At 36.2% G+C, this 18,227-nt stretch overlaps 1 long non-coding RNA gene, 7 other non-coding genes and 1 pseudogene across 9 annotated transcripts; 1 reads left to right on the forward strand and 8 right to left on the reverse strand.

Annotated features, from left to right (window-relative positions):
• Nucleotides 1-1,459: 1,459 nt before the first annotated feature.
• On the reverse strand, nucleotides 1,460-14,827 carry LOC130466299 (uncharacterized). 2 transcript variants are annotated; one of them, XR_008926382.1, is made up of 4 exons: nucleotides 14,729-14,827; nucleotides 14,131-14,643; nucleotides 10,750-10,810; nucleotides 1,460-6,478 (listed from the first exon to the last, which is right to left on the reverse strand). It is a non-coding gene; the product is annotated as an uncharacterized lncRNA (long non-coding RNA). The 2 variants fall into 2 exon arrangements; XR_008926381.1 differs by lacking the exon at nucleotides 14,729-14,827 and having other exon boundaries at nucleotides 14,131-14,718.
• On the forward strand, nucleotides 5,840-5,956 carry LOC130466406 (U5 spliceosomal RNA). Its single transcript, XR_008926640.1, has one exon. It is a non-coding gene; the product is annotated as a U5 spliceosomal RNA (small nuclear RNA).
• LOC130466431 (U6 spliceosomal RNA) lies at nucleotides 6,819-6,921 on the reverse strand. Its single transcript, XR_008926663.1, has one exon. It is a non-coding gene; the product is annotated as a U6 spliceosomal RNA (small nuclear RNA).
• On the reverse strand, nucleotides 7,777-7,879 carry LOC130466429 (U6 spliceosomal RNA). Its single transcript, XR_008926661.1, has one exon. It is a non-coding gene; the product is annotated as a U6 spliceosomal RNA (small nuclear RNA).
• Nucleotides 10,203-10,399, reverse strand: LOC130466350 (U2 spliceosomal RNA). The gene has a single exon (XR_008926588.1). It is a non-coding gene; the product is annotated as a U2 spliceosomal RNA (small nuclear RNA).
• Nucleotides 12,477-12,661, reverse strand: LOC130466362 (uncharacterized; annotated as a pseudogene).
• LOC130466426 (U6 spliceosomal RNA) lies at nucleotides 13,669-13,771 on the reverse strand. The gene has a single exon (XR_008926658.1). It is a non-coding gene; the product is annotated as a U6 spliceosomal RNA (small nuclear RNA).
• On the reverse strand, nucleotides 14,717-14,819 carry LOC130466427 (U6 spliceosomal RNA). The gene has a single exon (XR_008926659.1). It is a non-coding gene; the product is annotated as a U6 spliceosomal RNA (small nuclear RNA).
• Nucleotides 14,828-15,267: 440 nt separating the features above from the next.
• Nucleotides 15,268-15,370, reverse strand: LOC130466424 (U6 spliceosomal RNA). Its single transcript, XR_008926656.1, has one exon. It is a non-coding gene; the product is annotated as a U6 spliceosomal RNA (small nuclear RNA).
• Nucleotides 15,371-18,227: the final 2,857 nt, after the last annotated feature.

The raw sequence follows: 18,227 nt of genomic DNA on the forward strand, positions 1-18,227 counted from the left end.
CTTATACGAATCCTAACCGATCAAGGTTTCGTACGCAAGCACAAACACACACGCAGGCGCAGCAGCCCACGAGGGGCGCCTTGCGTGCGCGCGCGCTGAGCCTAGGCCCAGCAAGTGCTCGCAGCCCACAAGGGGCGCGCGCCTGCTGGCCTTGCTCTCGCGTTTGGGCTTTGCTTGCTTTGGTCGCGCGCGGGATTTGCTAGGCGTTGGGCCTAGCTTCGTGCTAGGCCTTGCGTCTAGCAAGCTCGTCCGATGTTTATTCGTACGATACGCTTCCGATTAAATTCCCGGTTCCGGAACTCATTTCCGATACGAACAATATTTAATATTTCCGATTCCGGAATCAATTTCCGTTTCGAACAAATATTTAATATTTCCGTTTCCGGAATTATTTTCCGATTCCGATAATATTTCCGATTCTTACAATATTTCCGTTTCCGGCAATATTTCCGATTCCGGCAATATTTCCATTTCCGATAATATTTTCCGATACGTACCATGTTTCCGTTTCCGGAAACATCTACGACTTGGATAATATTTATATTTCCGATACGATCCATATTTCCGCTTCCGGCAATATCATCGTTTCCGGAGTATTCATTTCTTGCCTGTGACGATCTCAGCTCCCACTGAAACCAAGATCCGTCGATTCCGAATATCCATAGATGGAGTATTTAATGCCATTAAATACTTGATCCGTTTACGTACTATTTGTGTGACCCTACGGGTCCAGTGAAGAGTAAGCTGTGGATTGATATCATTAATTCCACTTGAACTGAAGCGGCCTCTAGCTAGGCATTCAGCTCACTTGATCTCACTGAATTATTAACTTGTTAATTAATACTGAACCGCATTTATTAGACTTAACATTGAATGCATACTTCGACCAAGGGCATTATTTCCTTCATAAAGTCCTTAATGTCTTCATATCCTTTTTGGGTGGTTTATGTGGTAAAATAGACTTGATGAGACACCTATGTGAGTAAGAGGGGATGGCATCCTTCTATGAAAAACATGTTCGTTGTTTTTCTAATAATACTCACTAGAACCCAAGGGATTGTTGGCCTCGTATGACGTTTCATGCGGTCGCGGAATTTTTCAAGCTTCTAAGGTGAAGCGTGTGGTGTTGGGTTTCTTCAATAGTCGTAGAGTTCAATTTTCGGATACTTTATTGGTTGTTGAATACCTTGCTCCACTAATGTGTTAGTTCAAGTCTTTAGACACTAACATTTATGCGCTAAACCTTTCATTTACTGCTCAGGTTTCAAGATCTGTTGTCCGTATGCATTAGTGGGGGATTGTTGGTAATTATAATGCAATACGGACCCCTTTAACATGATAATGCTTGTGGGCCAGTTTCATTGTTGTCGTGGGTATTGGTTCTTGGAGTATTGTTTAGGAGTTGCGGTTTATACCAGATTCCTTATAAATACTCCTTTATTTATTCCAATAAAACAACCCAGAGACATAGAGAAACATAAAAACCCAGAGACATAGAGAAACATAAAAACCCAGAGACATAGAGAAACATATATAAAAAGCCTAAAAATTACTTTCTCTGTCATCATTATCCCATAGAGATCTGAGCAGTTCTTGAAGTAATTCCAGCCTTCCAATCGGGGTACAGAGTTGGAAGATAGCTATGTTACCCTTGGGGAGCAATCGTCATTGAGAACCTTGTACCGGTGGTGGCGAAATACGCTTCTAGGGCAGGCGTAAAACCCGTCACAGCTTTTGAGATCAATTATTGAGTATTGTGTTCTTCCCTATTATTTTATTGTTAATTTTCATGGTTACAATGCATTATTTCCAACAAGAAAGACTTATAAGGTGGGACGAATTGAAGCCCGGTGACATGCCTCGTCTTCGTGATATGAAATTTGTTGAGTGTCCTTCATTGTCTTACTTGCCTGGTGACACCATGTGTAGCATTTGACAAGCTTATAGTCAAATCATAACTTTATAAAGTGAAAATTGTTTAAGGAATAACATTACGCATTAATCGTTGACTAACCATCAAGGGATAACTTTATGCAAATCCCACAGCCACAAGGCCAAGTACTTTGCAAACTTATTATGAACAATTTGAACTTGCTATTGCAGGAGTTGTTTGATACCAAGGAGTAAATCTTTTTAATGAGATTCCTTTCCAAAACATCTTCATATAATGGCACTTCCAAGTATTTCAGTGCTTTAGGCCTGATTATAGCAACGATGATCATACAAATTTACTTCAACATGAACCAAAAGTTCATAACTGCCAAAACATTACTTCAATATCTTTTCAATGCAGAATAATACTTCTGTAAACCTCATTGTGAAACACAGTAACATGTGATTGACTGATGTTTGATGTGAACAAATCAGGGACATTAGGACATGTCTATTGAGTATCACCATTGCAAATCAATCCCAGCCAGAAGGCTCTGCTTTTCAGGGAAACCATACTGATCGAATACCACCAAAATACTAGTTTATCAGATGTGTCGCGTGGTCAAGAATGGTTCCGGAGTCCACTGACTTGTCTCTGAAAAGACAATCTTATAGGGGAAATTGAAGTATACTCCCTACGTCCCTTAATATGGTTCGTTTCTATAAATGGCATACTTTAATAATATTACTTCATTTACCCTTTATTTGACACATATCTCACTAGTTGAGTAGCTTCAAAAGGTGTGAAAATAACCTCACTAAATACTTCCCGACAAAAAAAAAAAAAAAAAAAAAAAAGTTCACTTAAATACTTCCCCAAGTCTCTACTTCTTCCATGACAACATGTGAGCAAAAAGGTTTACCTAGTGTCCTGCCTGCCTGTCTTGACATCTTCAGATTTGGCACTTTTTAAGCATGAATGATTCGCTGTTTGACGTGTTGGACCTGTTGTGATAATACATTAGAATTTTCTGGGCAGGATCTCACGCCACTTTCAGCTCAAGATGAAGCATACGCCACTTTCAACTCAAGATGAAGCATAAGTACAAAACATTGAAATGCTTCTCTTAGCATATTAGTACTTAAAATCAATCAAATTGAAAAAATAATAATTGATTTTCCCTTCTTTCTGCCAAGTGACAAATTTTTGTCAATAGCAACAAACAGGAAGATTTCAATAGCATATGTTCCTAACTTAACCTCATTTTGTTACCTTAAAAGAACCAACAATTTTTCTATCAAGAAATGTAACAGAACACATCAGTAAAAGAAAAGTGAGTTTGCTGGAACTTTGGTTTGCTAACTATGTTGTAAATCAGACAAGGAAAATATGACCCTATTGGCATTAGACCGAGCCCGAAGAAGACAACTCTCTGCAAGTAACTAACCTAAGGGAAGGGTACTACGGGGTATGAATTCATGTTTCTGTTTGAGGGAGAATCTGAGAATTAGTTAGCGTTGAGAGCGAGAAGAAAAGGAGAAATTGTCTAATACAATTGAGAGTTTATTTAAGCTTCCTTTTGCATTTTGGGAGGGGAAAAGCTTCTCAAACGCTTGTACTGATCTTCATTATTGCTTATTCTACAGTTACCAATCATATTTGATCTTCTTCTTTCCTATATCTTCATATCAATGTGTAAGTTCATAAGAATATATCCCATCAATGTACTTCAAAACAAAAGTTGGGATAACGCACTCCATTCATTGCCTGAAAGAGCTCATGTAAAGGAAATATACCAAACACTTAGTGTACAAATAAACAGTTTTCCTCTTATCACTCGCAATCATAACATGTATGTACGAAGAAAATATGAAGAGCTCTATGTGGTCTCTAATTCTGCAGTTCATCCCTGTTCCTAAAAAATGTTATCCATACAAAGTGTCACATCAATTGAATCCATTGAATTGTAGAAATACTGTTAATGGTATGTCTCTCGCATATAGTAATTAAAGATCAATTGTTAATTTGTCATCTTAAACCTCCAGATTCTGGTTTCATTATTTTCAACAGAGACTAGAGCATTTAAGTGGGTACCTCTTCGCCGCATTAAATGGCATAAGGTCTGCTTCGTTGAGCATTCAAGTAGGTACTTCTTCCTTCAGCAAAAGCCTTAGCGCACCAGTTACAAGTACTACACGACTCTCCACCCCAGATGCCAAAACCTTCAGAATTTTAGAGCATCCAAGTACCAAATAATTGTAGAATTAAACTACACTAGTCTTAAGACACGACAGTCTGCAACTAAACTTGTATAACTACAACCTTGACTTCTACTCTCAGAAAGGCCCCAAAATGGAAGGCAAGAGCTGAGATCACCGAATAAAATGATACACGCTCTCTTCAAAAACAAAAGCATAACAACATCTACAACCATTTTACTGGAATAAATGCTATAATTAGCTCAAATATGGTAACTTTAGACAAATGAACAAACTCAACAATGCCATCAAATATAACCACAAATGAATTTAATATCAGTAGCCAAACTAAAACTTGTTTTTGGTAGATTTACAAACCACATGTTCTTAAACCGCAATGAAGCAAAAAATGTTTTCTCTAGTGTGCCATGTTTGTATGGTTCCTGTATTATGAACCTAACCAAGTCTGGTGGATGTAAGGGGTCAAAATATGAAAGTAAAGGAGTCAAAGGAAAACAATAGTGAGAAACACACACAACTTGTAAAATCTCTCACGAGAACCATGCACAAAATATTACTCGACTAAAAATAATGCATCACACAAGTTGGACACTCACACTTACATTTGGTTGTGCGCACGCGCGCACAAACACACACACCCACCTTACAGTGAGCTTCTAAACTCCTATTAGAAAATAACTCTACAGTTCCTAAGCCCCCTAAACATATTACTCCCTCCGTCCCATAATAGTCGTTACACTTTCATTTGCACAAAGTTTTAGGTGATAAGTGGTTGTTTGGTTATCAATTGTTATTTTATTGAAAAAGTAGATGTGATAGGAGTTAGTGGGGTATTTTTTTAATTGATTGAGAGAGGGTGTGGGGACAAAAAAATATATAGTGGGAAGAGAGAGACAATATATTAATTGTGGGGTCATTCCTAATTTAGAAGTGTAACAACTAATTTGGGACGGCCGAAAAAGGAAAGTGTAACAACTAATCTGGGACGGAGGGAGTAGGATGATAAAGATAAACAACTAACCTTCGTAGAACCATCCACAAGATACCGTTTTACAAGTAGATAGTTCTTTTAAATTTTTTAATCTTACACACATTTATAAAATAGGTGTGAATTTATATGTTCTTAATTTATTTGGGTCAATTTATTTGTTCTTGCACGACTCTTACGTCTTTGGCATGGAACATTACTTGATTTATGAGTTCTTACTTTATTTGGGTCAAATAAGTGATGCTATAAACAGTGATAACACGTCCACTTTACTTGGGTATAATTTTACCAATACTGTAAATTATTCAATTCTCAAAAATACTGTAATTGGAGATCAATTGTTGGGTGATGGAATTTAAAAGCTATAGCTTCAGTTGTTTCAACACAAGGATTGGACAAACTCTGCCATTAAAGTAGATTGATTCCAGTCTTGCTATCCAGTGGCGAAGATTAATCTTTTTATCCACCCTTAAAGTAATTCAAGTTCCTATTCAGCAGAAAATCTCAAATGTACAACCAAAAAGTTCAGCTACATAGTTCTGAAGTAACATCAAACAAATGACATTTTCTATCAGTAGAATCAACCACGCATTAAGATGCGAGCAAAACATTTAGTTTGTGTGAATATCTTTCCCTAGAGCTAAATATTCACTGTAAGATGCAAGGGAAAAGCACACCAGTCCCACATCAATCAAGAAATAAGATCCAAACAACGACTACATTATAAATAACTGAACCAATTTCTTTATACACTCACGCAGCCACGCAGTGAACACAAAGAGAACTATTCTTTCGCCTTTTACTAAAGAATACCGTGTGCTCGTTGCATTCAGTGGCATACGTTTATTTTTGGAGGGAGTTCTTTTAAAGGAGCTTCCAAAAAGTCTAGTGCAAGTTTCCTTATCAACAAGTGACCTATCAGCTCTCTAACTGTTTGGTAATCAATGATAAAAAAGAAAGTTCCAAATTGCTATTGACATGGACACAAGCTGATGATATATTTGCAATGAAACAACTGAATTTTAATAAGAAATCAGAGTAATCAAATTACTGCAGATAGGCATACAATAAGTACTAATTTTATCAATACCTTCTTGCATTGTCAGAGGCATTATGGTGCTCTAGGAGAGTACAAACACTTATGCAGACCATGTGTAGCACTTGACAAATGTCAAAAGCAACGACTGTTTAGACAATCCATAACTGAGTTTGGACTTTAGACAGATAAAGTTGTAAGGTGGAGTTATTGAGAATCAAACTTCAGAAGAGAGAACATAACCTGGTAAAGAAAAAGAGACAACTATAGATATATAGTTGGACCGTTTCTCATCTTGTTCGTATCATCCTTGTACAGGAGTCATGCATTTCTTTCTTGCTCCTAGCTTCGCTTCAATAAACCTGTCAGTACAACTGCAGTCAATAGAAGTTTTAAGCAGCAAATGCACATGAAGAAATTACATGGACACAGTCTTCCATGAAAGCTAACAAACCAAATAACAAGAACTAAATAGGGCTATGTGTCCGTCCTCGGAAAATTATTAGACATACTGAGTATAGGCCTATAGGGGACACAATATCTACAAAAAGGCATCATAAAGAGCATAGAGAAAAGTAATTGCTAAAAAACAACCATACATCTCCTACCGTTCCAGCCCTAGAACCAATGAAAACTACTGGTGTATCACATGGAACCAATATATAAAAGCATTCAGATGAGAAAGGAACAAACTAGTAAGCTAAAAAAAATTAACAATTCTCAATTTATTCCTGTTATCCTTGCACAGGAGGCATGTTAATCTTCTATGTATTTTTCCAAATTTATCAGATGTCTCCAAAGAGAAAGCTTACAGTCAAGTCATAATTTTATAAAAACAGAACTGTTAGCAAGGATAACTTTATGAAAATCCCACGGCAAGGGATAACTTTATGCAACTCCCACAGCCACAAGGTTGGGAGTTTCCTAGTACTTTGCAAACTTACTATGAACTATTTGAACTTGCTATGTAATGAGATCTTATTGAACTCTCTGCGGGAGTTGTTTGTTACCAAGGGGTAAACCTTTTTACGGAATTTCTGTTCAGTTATCAAAGTTCAATGGGATTCCTTTCCAAACATCTTCATATTACGACACTTCCAAGTATTTATGTGCTTTAGGCCTGATTAGAGCAACGATGATCGTGTCAGAAATCTGTGGCGGATGCCATACAAATTTTAGTTCAATATGAACCAAAAGTTCATAACTGCCAAAAATTACTTCAATATCTTTTCTGCGCAGAGTAATACTTCTGTAAACCTCCGTGAAACAAATAATACAGGATTGACTCATGGTCTGATGGGAACAAATAAAAATCATGATATTCCAGTATTGAGCTAAACCAAATAGCTCTTTGTTCTTAGTATCACCGCTCTCTTCATATTTTCCCTCGGCCTAGCTTCTCCTTTCCTTTAGCGGGACAAAAATGCACTACCAGGAAATGAAAATACCAAGCCTTTTGCAAGTATATAAGGGAAGACAAACCATTATGGCAAAATGACAGGCAAAACCATAGTGTTCGAATACAACCAACACCATTAGTTTATGTTATGAATTGAAACAACCCAACAAAACATTTTGTGTCTTTCAATAATCAAAGCGGATTCTAGAATAAAGCAAATTGAATCGTATAAGGTTGAAAAAAATGTAAAAGAGGCCAAAAAAAACTTGGGACCATTTCTCGCTTTGTGTGTGTCATCCTTGCACATGGGCCATGCTAATCTTCTCTGTATCGTTCCATTTTTATAAGATGCCTCCGAAGAGTCAATCTTATATGGAAGCTTATATAGAGAAGTAGAATCTTATTACAATTTCAATGTGATACTTACAAAATTTAGCATTGTATAACTTACTGATGTGTTCAACGTGTGACATGATTTACAACCACATTAGATAATTTGGATCTTCGAGCATTCACATTAGACCTCCAACAAGACACATTCAGTAAAACAAAATAAAAAGAAAATCCGTCATAGAATACTTGGGGTTTACGGTCTAATAATAACAAGCATGAGTTAATTTTCTCTAGATCTCTTGGTAGCATACTTTAAAAAATTATTTGCCAAATGGATTTAAAACTCTGTATAACCACCTTCATTTGTTACTACAGCTTGAAATGCAATTGATCTTACTAGTAAACCATCAAAGTGAAGGAAAGTTTAGTCAAAGACTTCACCTCTATTAAAAAACGCTTGAAGGATTTTCCTGACCTAATTTGCGGCAAGGATCAACGTTTTCAATGTGGGATGCCAGACTAAATTCAGCAACATTTTGTCTGAAGTCCTAATCGTGTCATCCTTACAATGGGACAATATGATAGTCTCCTGTCCACAACTTGCCATTCTGATACAAATTCCATGTCAAGGAAATACTAATGACTCAGCTTAGGCATCTCATTGTCCTATAATCAACCAAATCAACTAAATAATGTGTACATAAACCAATCACCATTACACCAAACAAAAAAACACCAAATATATAGTCAAAGTACAGGTAATGATCAAATGACACCAGCAAAAACAACTGTGTATGAAGTAAAATCAACGATTGTGGAACTTTCAGGAATCCCCACCAACAATTGGAAAATCTTTTTCAAAACATTTTCTCATGAAAGAGATTCAACGAATGTGGAACTTTCAGGAATCCCCACAGCTACTGGCATTAGGTGAGGGTTTTTTATACCATCACTTGCCCGTCGAAAACAACAAAATTGAAGGTGTTATCGGAAGAACCATGGTTCATCCAATTAGGAACCCATGTCTAGACACAAAAATGGCAGCGGGATTCAAACCATCCAGAGCTTGCATTACGAAACCAAATGACCGGAATTACCGATTGAATTCTTTAGAGAAGATATCCTGACGAAAGTTGGAAACAGTTTTGGAGTTCTACTACGAATTAAAACTAAATTCAAAGAGGGGAGGGAAGGAGATTTGCGAGCCTGTTTGTCCTGGCTGATCAAATCAAACCCCTCCATCGGGAATTCGGATAGGGAAAACTTACCAAGAAATTGTATTTGCAGATGGGCCGTGGTTCTGCCCGAGATGTAGCAAATTTGGTCTTGCAGTACCACAATATAAATTCAAAAGTCTTCTCAAATTTACCCTAGTCACCCAAGCCATCTCCATGACTTGAGAATACCTTGCTGCAGTCCCTTGTCCAGCGTCCCACCCCACTCTTGTGAGTTCTCTTCCCATGAATTGAATGCTTCGTGTATTGGCAAAGACTTTGTCTCAAGTGTCGCAGGGCCATTTTTCGATCATCATGGTCATTGTTGGGAGGCTTTGAGAGGCTAACTTATACCCTCAATTCTCTACATGATGTAATCACTGGTACACTAGAAGGTAGGGTAGGAATTTCGTATATCCAATCCGATCCGAAATTTCGAATATCCGAAAAATTTCAGATCGGAAAATTTCAATCCAAATCCTATCAAAAATATCCGACCTTAAAAATTGCATTTGGTATCCGATTTTTGGGATCGGATGTCCGGTTTTTATCGGATATTTCGGATATCCAGAAATCTTAAAGGTGATTTTTTTAAAAAAATTAATATTTTTTAAAAAAAATTAAAATTTTTTTTAAAAAATTAATATTTTTTTAAAAAAATTAGAAAAGTCGGATATTTCAGATATACGAAAGTTTTAAAATCTGATCTGAAATACAATAATGTAAAAAAACGGGATTGGATATCTGCTTTTCCAGATCGGATCAGCCGGATCATGGATCAGATCAAGCGGATCGGATATTTTTGCCCACCCCTAGGGTTAAAGTGTGCGGCAAAAGGTCACTAAAAATCATCTTCTCCTGTTGTAAAAGAGCAATTGTTTTGGAAAAGCAACAACAACTTGAAACTGACATGTATTTGGATTCACTTTCTCTTTGTAGGGAGTTGTACCTGTGCTCCAGAGAACTTAGTTTCAGACATATAGCAATCAAAGAGGTTTCCATACATACACAGAAACCCACCTTAAAAAGGCATCATTTTAAAACTACATAATAAATCATCTGTGACCAATTTATAGTTTTATCTTTTATGTGGGATTTAGAATGAACAAAGAAAAATCCATAATTTTAAACTGGGAAATAGTGGGGTGCGCCAGGCCTGTGCAGTAGTGCAATGCATAGGCAACGCTTGAAGACCCCAGTAGCAAGCTACTGTGATGAGACTTCCCCCTTAAAAAAAAAATTTAATATCATTGTGGGCCATTGTCCCACATATCAGATATTAAACTGATAAGAACAGATACTACACTTGATCTTAGCCAAAAGGACGAGAAAGGTATGATTTGTTTAGTCTCCATTCTTGCCTTTTATTTCCTGAAATTACAATTCTGGTTGTTTATTGTCGATGTGGTACATAACTCTTTAATTGGAGGGTTTGTTCACATCAAATTTCAGGAACTCGGTATTATTATTCTGATGTCTAGAGTACATGAATAAAATGTTGTATTAACAACAGAGCCAAAGGTCATGGAACCTTGTGGTTTCGGAGAGAAAATGGAGGAAGATTTATCGCATATACATAGTTTTTAAGGATAAGGCTACACAGTCTGGAACTTCCCGAACATCCATCTTGAACGAATGGACAAAGGTTTATCACACATAAATAAGATTTGAAAGTAAGGGTGCTTACATTGGAACCTCCATAGATTTTTCCCTGATAAGGGTTGAACTTGGACAGTTGTTGTTTGGCCCTGTAAAAGAGCAAGCGAAAATAAATAATGAATCACGAGCCCGGAATGTAAATACAACATATTACAGTTTGTCAAATAACGTGTGAATTCTGTTGTTTAACACCCCACATCTCGGACAATGATCTCACAAATATGAAAAGAGACAACCAGCTTGAGGCTTTGAAATCTGATACCGATTCAATAAACAACATAGGTTGAGTTAGTGACCTAATATATAATTAATTCATTACATAGAACAAATAGGCATCAAACTGGAGAATTCCATAAATCAACGCAAAGGTACTTAAATTGAACACTTAAGAACAACTTTCTAAACATAAAACGATGAAACTAAAACTACAGCACAATACCATAGGACTCATCATCCTAGACATACCACTATCCTATAGTTAAAAAGATTAGGTGCATAAAGTGTTACAATGACTGCAATGACCCACAATATCAAAAAGGAACACTAGTTTTATCCATTATAGTCAAAAGTACTAGGAAAATTGAACTCTAGTTTTGTGAAGTAAACAAGACAAGCAGAATTTGGGAGAAATATTGAAAAAACATCATTTTACAAACTATGTAAAATGACCAATTTCTAATTTTATTTATGCTGTTCAATTTTTTATTTGAAGTTTCTTGAAATTATGAGATTTCCATGTATGAAAGCCTGTTTCACAGAAAAATGCATTGATTAAAAATTGGCAACCAATAAGAACAGATACTACACTCAGTCTTAAACACTTAGCCAAAAGGCCAAGGAAACGTATGATTTTCTTAGACTCCAGTACCCCTTTTTCTTTCTTGTAACTTCGACCTCGCCCTTCAGCCATTCAATGTGGAATAACCCAACCCGAAAATTTTCCAATTGTTGCTTAATGAAAATTACAGTCTGTAATCAGATAAATTGACATAATCAGAAGTAACACTGTTGCAAGTCTAAAAGTGGTAAAGAGGAAGCTTGCAGTCAAATCTGGGGGAACTTGGCTTCTGCCTTTACCAGGGTTTCAAGACGTAATACGCTTTATTCCTAAGAAATAGGCGTAATTTGCTTTTAAGCTTGCTAAGAGTACATAAGACCTACAACCTAAGAAAAATAAAATCAATTAGGTAATGGAGACTCATGGTGAAAAACTACAAACACCAATCAGAACTCACTGGATCATTAACTGAAATTTTTATGTGACTTCTATCATACCAGACTTGTTTTTTTCTTTGGCAGATTGTAAGCGCGTTTAACATCATGAGTAAAAGATATAGGAAGAGTTGCAAATGAACTCTTCGTTAAACAACCAAACTACAAATTGCAAATGAGATTATAATCCATCGCAAAAGATATAGTACTACGTAATAGATATAGCAAGAAATGCAATTGAAGTCTTCATTAGACAATCAAAATTGAAGGAAAAATTAGTAAGAAGATCACCTTCTTATATATCAAATGACTACTAATTTGTCATTTTTATCTTTTACTCAAGCACCATGGGACATCATCATGATCTTTCTATCAATCTATCTTATACCTGATATAGTAGAAATTCTGAAGTCATGGAACTGTAATGGACACATTTTCTTATATGTCATCCAATTATAGTATAAGTATAGATAAACCAGCGATACTCGTTTATTTAATCAGCATCCCATTATCCTAATCAAATATGTTTTGAATAATAATTTGATGGGGCATGTCAGGCTGTAGAGTAGAGCAAAGCATGGGCGACACTTCAGGATCCCAGTAGCTGTGGAGAAAATCCTCCCCCATAAAAAATGTATTAAATATTATAGTGACTCAGTGGTCAACATCAGATATAATACTGATAAGAACAAATATCACACTTGATCATAGCCAAAAGGCTGAGAAATCCAGAAAGGTACGAGAGTTACAGAACATGTTTTTTATTTTCTTTACTAGCTCTAACTTCTAAGCTCATCATTCACCGTCTTTGGTGGGACAACACGAGTTTGAAGTTTCGACATAAAAAACTCTAATGTACAGGAACACATAATCTACCATAACTCTAATGTCACCAGAACTCATAATCCACCAAAACTCTAATGTCATGGTAAATCAGACTACATCAGGTCATCAGGACTCAACTGTAACAAGAATTTAAAATAATCAGCAACGACAAGGAGAAAAAATTGCAACTACGAAGTACTATCTTGGATTTCCATCTTTCAGGTGAAGTCTGCTGAACTATTCACAACAAAACAGGAGAGAAGAGATGTAGTTAACCAAACCACAAAATTATTGATTTTTGGCACGTAACGAATAACCTTGTGTTTTAGGAGCAGCAGCTGTCTAACGTCTCCCTAAAGATTGGGGTCTGTATACGATAGAACCTTTGGATATTAAGTAAATAAAGCAGCTTCAACTTCAACTACTTGGACCAAACCATCTTTGGTTCTCAAAAAGCCTTATTGGTCATTTTAAATTTTAAAACTGACAAAGAAAAAAAATTATGTAAATGAAACGCGAAATGAAATTGGAAAATAAGTGTTTAAGTTGAATTACATCAGAAGAACTAGAATGAATACCTTACCCTTAAGTACTAAGTGGATGTTAGGTAAGGGGGTTTCAAGAAATGGAAAAAAATTATCACTCATATTTACCTAAATGAATATATAGGTTAAAATTTTTTTATCACCTTTCCCCTTCTTGTCTTAATATATAGAACATTTTTTAGCCGCATTAATGGATCTTTTTCTTAAGGGAGCCTTGATGGATTTTTGAGTGATGATAATTATAGAACTTTGAACATATAACAAATGTGCATAAGTAGGACAAGTCTGAAGTAGTTAACACAAGTGAGGTAAAAATGTTAGATTTTCGAGAGATGGTATGGGAAATTCAGTCTTAAGCGAACCAAAAAAAATTGGACCAGTTCTCTATTTCTGAGTGTCATTCTTGCGCAGGGGCCATGTTAATCTTCTCTGTATCGTTCCAATTTTATCAAATGTCTCCAAAGAGACAATAGTCTATTGCATCCAGAAGTTAATAAAAAAAAGTTGTTTCATATAATTTCAATGTAGGATTAGAACCATATCAGCCTCCAAGACTTAGTAATTTAGTACAAGTCCCAAGTTCCCAAGTAAGGGTGAACCAAGCCAATGAAGTAGTTCAAACATGGGCAATGCTCTAGGATCCCTAAGAAAGCTACAGTGGTGGACCCTAGCCCTAAAATTAATTTGTCTTAATATCATTGTGGGTTGTTAATTTGTTATGATATGACCACCATATAACATATACGAAGTATTACACAGATTCACTTGATCTTATAGCCAAAATGCTAAGAAACCCATATAGGTGTGATGCATTAAATCTTACATACCTCTATCTATCTTTTCTTCCATTCCGGCCTCAAATGTCGCTTCTCTATGTGAGACAATTTGACATGTCGAATGACCAATAGTCCATTACAAACAGGAAAATTTACGAGTGTAAGTATTTTTATGGAAAACATTAGATTTTGACTACACATTATGGTGATCAATGTTAATAACAATTTCTCAAATCCAGATATAATAAATAAAAATGGTTATTTCCTACAGCATACCATGAGAGTTCTGCAGGCTATTGTGACGAATACCTCCTTGGTTCCCTCTAAACAAACTCACCCGTAAATCAAATATTCAACAGATGAGAAATACGTAATTTAAGCCAAAAGGCTGAAACAAAGTATGCTTTTGTTCGCAACATACTTTTCATATCCTCTCATGTTGGCCTTTTATTTAGGGTGCGTGAAGAAATCAGCTGCCAACAGTCTCGTATATCATGGCACAGAAGGCCATAAGGAGAGTCAGGAATTGCAGCAAAGACACTTCAGATGATAGAACAAGTTTTTCTGTAAACAACATACATACTTTATTCAGATTCCAGGGGAAAGAAAATAAACGGGAGGGTAAAAATAAGACCAAAAAATTTTGGACCATTTCTCGATTTGTGCGTGTCATCCTTGCGTAGGGGTCATGCTAATCTTCTCTGTATCGTTCCAATTTTATCATAAGTCTCCGAAAAGAAAATGATTTAATGTATGTAGTTGGTTATACACAAAGAAAGCACTTGCCGTATAAAATATTACGAGTATTAACTTTAACATAATGTGATTCATGTGGCCTTGTGGGTCAATAACCGATGTAGTATAATAAAACTGATATGGAAAGACTAACAAATAAAAGTACTACACTTAACCTTATAGACAAAACAGCGAGAAAGCCAAAAGGTACGTGTCGTTTAATGTTACACACCCCTGTCAATTTGTCTGGTCATTCCAACCTCAACTATCGCTTCTCAATGTGAGAAACTCAATATTTAAGATGCGGGATGCATCAGGTGATCACTTCAAACAGGAAACTTTCAACAGGATTTCCAAAGAAGTAAATCCTACAATAATACCCAAGTATTAAGTTATAAACTATAAAGCAGAAGTGGTAAGAAGGGGAGTAAAAAAATAACCAGGAGGGGCAAAAACAATTTGAACCATTTCTCGATTTGTGTATGTCATCCTTGCGCAGGGGCCATGCTAATCTTCTCTGTATCGTTCCAATTTTATCAGATGTCTCTGAAGAGACAATCTATTGTGAAGCCAGAACATAATAAGTAATAAAATATTTGCAAAATTCCAATGTGAGACTAAAGAATTTTGTAGCTGCAACCACAACATATGTCCAAGACTCCAATAACCTTACAGTCATAAGGAAAACACAAAAAAACAATAACAAATCTCATTGGATCCACCTATTCATAGGTTACTTTTTATTCCATCTTTTACTCAAATCTAGAATCATCTAAGGGAGAAAGTCTGAATCTATAATTATTATAGATTGCAAATCCTATAATGGGGGTAAAATGGTACTTTCAAGTACCATTTGTGCTTTGGCCCACCTTTTTTTTCTTTCTCCTTTTTATTTCTGCTTCTCTCTCTACATTTCTGATGCAAAAATTTGAAATTCAAAATTTTTTTTTTTTGAATTAAAAAAATTGCCCACATCACATCAGTAATTGTAAAACCTTCTCCTTCGTTATTTTCATTTACTCTCTCATTTTCTCTCTCCTTCGTTATTTACCATAGAAGAAAACACCATCTCCCGCGAAATTGTTCTCCTCCAAAATCACCATTGCTACACCACGATTTCTTTATCATCAGATTTTCTTAAACTTACTTTTTTTCGAATTTGAGTAATTTGGGCGAGTTTAACGAAGCTTAAAGTTTGGGCGAGTTCGTTGGAGCGAAGACTAATCCTTCATTCAATTCCAGGTAAAGATGAAATATTTCATTTTAATTCCGTAATTTTTTTATTTCATTGTTGTAGTTTGTGTATAATTGGGTATTTTTGCTGAATTTTGTTGAAGTTAGGGTTTGTATTGATGAAGAATTGTTTGTTTTTTTTGGTCTATAGGGTTTCGTTTGTTTCTGGGTAGATTATCTTGCTAGAAATTCGTTTATTTCTGGGTAATTCATCATTTCATGGTGGAATGTTTTCATCATTTTTTTCAATTACCGGTGTGTTTTAGTTAGGGTTAATCAAATAATTTCAACCTTTTGGGGTTTTATGTTTTGGAGATGCATGAATCAATACAAAGAATTTATTTTGGGGTTTAGGGTTTAGATAAAGAATGTTTGGTTTGGAGTGTGAATTTATCAAATTTGATATTATATTGTAATTTTTTGGGGCCTGTTTTATCATATTTGGTGAAAGTAAAGAAAGGGCGGGTGTTGAATTTAAATATTTGTTGTTTTCTGGTGAAAGGGCGGGTGTTGAACTTGTATTATTATGTATTTTACGAATGTATTGTTCAAAATTGATTGAGAATGTGACTGCCTTGAGTTCAAACCACATAGAATGTGTGGCAAATAATAAATTTGGTACATGGTGGTTCTTTTTAATGGAAAGTTGTATATAGTTTGGTATTCAATCTAAATTGAATTAGTATTGTTCTTAATCTTATTGTTTATTTACCTAAATTATTTCAGGATGGTTTTCAAAAGGGGACACACTGGAGCCAAACAACCATGGGTGAGTGTTATTAGTTGTTAAATTTGGGTTGTACCCACAGAGTGTAATTCTATATTTGGAGTGTATATATCATGCAGTGTAAGTCTAAAAATGGAGTGTATGATGTAGTGTAATCCTTAACTGTGGCATATGATGCTTTTGATGCAGAAGTTTGCTGTTAGTGATGTTGTGCCTCCTGGTAGCCAACCCCTGGAAGATGGCACCAGTAAGCGTAAGAGGCGTATACCGGAACCGGAACCGGAAAATGAAGAAAACGAAGAACACTATGAATCTGATGAGGCTGTGTCAGGGGATGATAGTGAGGATTCTCTGTATGAGGATGAAGGAGTGGAAGATGAAGATGTAGATGATGATGATGATTTTACAAATTCTGAAGATGAAGGTGGTTCAAATAAGAGAAAGCAGAACAATAAGAAATTGTATGTTAAGAGCCGGCGTGCTGATGTAAATGATGTGGAAGAGTATGCAGAGGATGCTGGTTATGAAGAGGAACAGTTGTTAAGGCATCCAGGGAAGACTGTTAGGGGTGGGAATTCAAATGAAGAACATATGTTATTGAAGCGTTTGAAGTTATTGAGGCAGAGGCGTAAGGAGGATGAGGGGGGGAAAGTTGTGAAGAAGATGGTGCTGGAGAAGAATAAGCGTAGGAAGGTTGAGGAAAGTGGGCGTATAAGACAGGGAGGAGTAACAGATGGAGGGAAAAGAGAGTGTCCCGTGAAACAAAAGAGAGGGCCGAAAAAGAAAGATTTTCTGCGGGTTAGTAGAGTGACTTAAAATTTTTAAATTTTACTATATACCCCATTTGATATACTAATTTGGTTATGAACTTGTGTTGAAACAGGTTCCTATTCCAGTACAGCGGATGTCAAGGGGTGAATATGCGAGACAACATGACTTGGTAGTTGCCACTCAAATGGCTAATTGTGAGCGTAAGGTATAAAATTATGTTTTAGTGTTTGTGTAGTTGTTGGATGGGTATGTTTCATCTGTTTGTCTTGTGTGTTTATAATAAATCCATTTTTTGTAGCAACCAAGTGTTATTTGTCGCACCGATGCGTTCTCGAAGTTGATAGCTGGGTTTGATCAAACAAGGAAGGACTGTGTGAAAAAGATGGGATTTGGTGGACTTTTGGAGCTGAAAATTTCGAAGCTTCCGCGGCAGCTTTGCTACTGGATGATGACCAGGGTAGATGGAGTCAACAGCTTTCTTGTTGGTGGTGACGGAAATTTCATGCCTATCAGCCCTGCCCATTGGGAATATGTTTTTGGAATGAAGAACAGCGGGCTGCCTGTTCCGGCAAACGATGATGATTTGCCCAACCCTGGGGGGGCTCGTGACATTGCTGTTAAATACGGTGAGAAAAATGCAAAAAACTGCAAGACATTTATAGGTATATCAAACTCAACCCGT

This window comes from Spinacia oleracea, chromosome 1, assembly GCF_020520425.1.
Source record: "Spinacia oleracea cultivar Varoflay chromosome 1, BTI_SOV_V1, whole genome shotgun sequence".
Classification (NCBI taxonomy): Eukaryota; Viridiplantae; Streptophyta; class Magnoliopsida; order Caryophyllales; family Amaranthaceae; genus Spinacia; species Spinacia oleracea.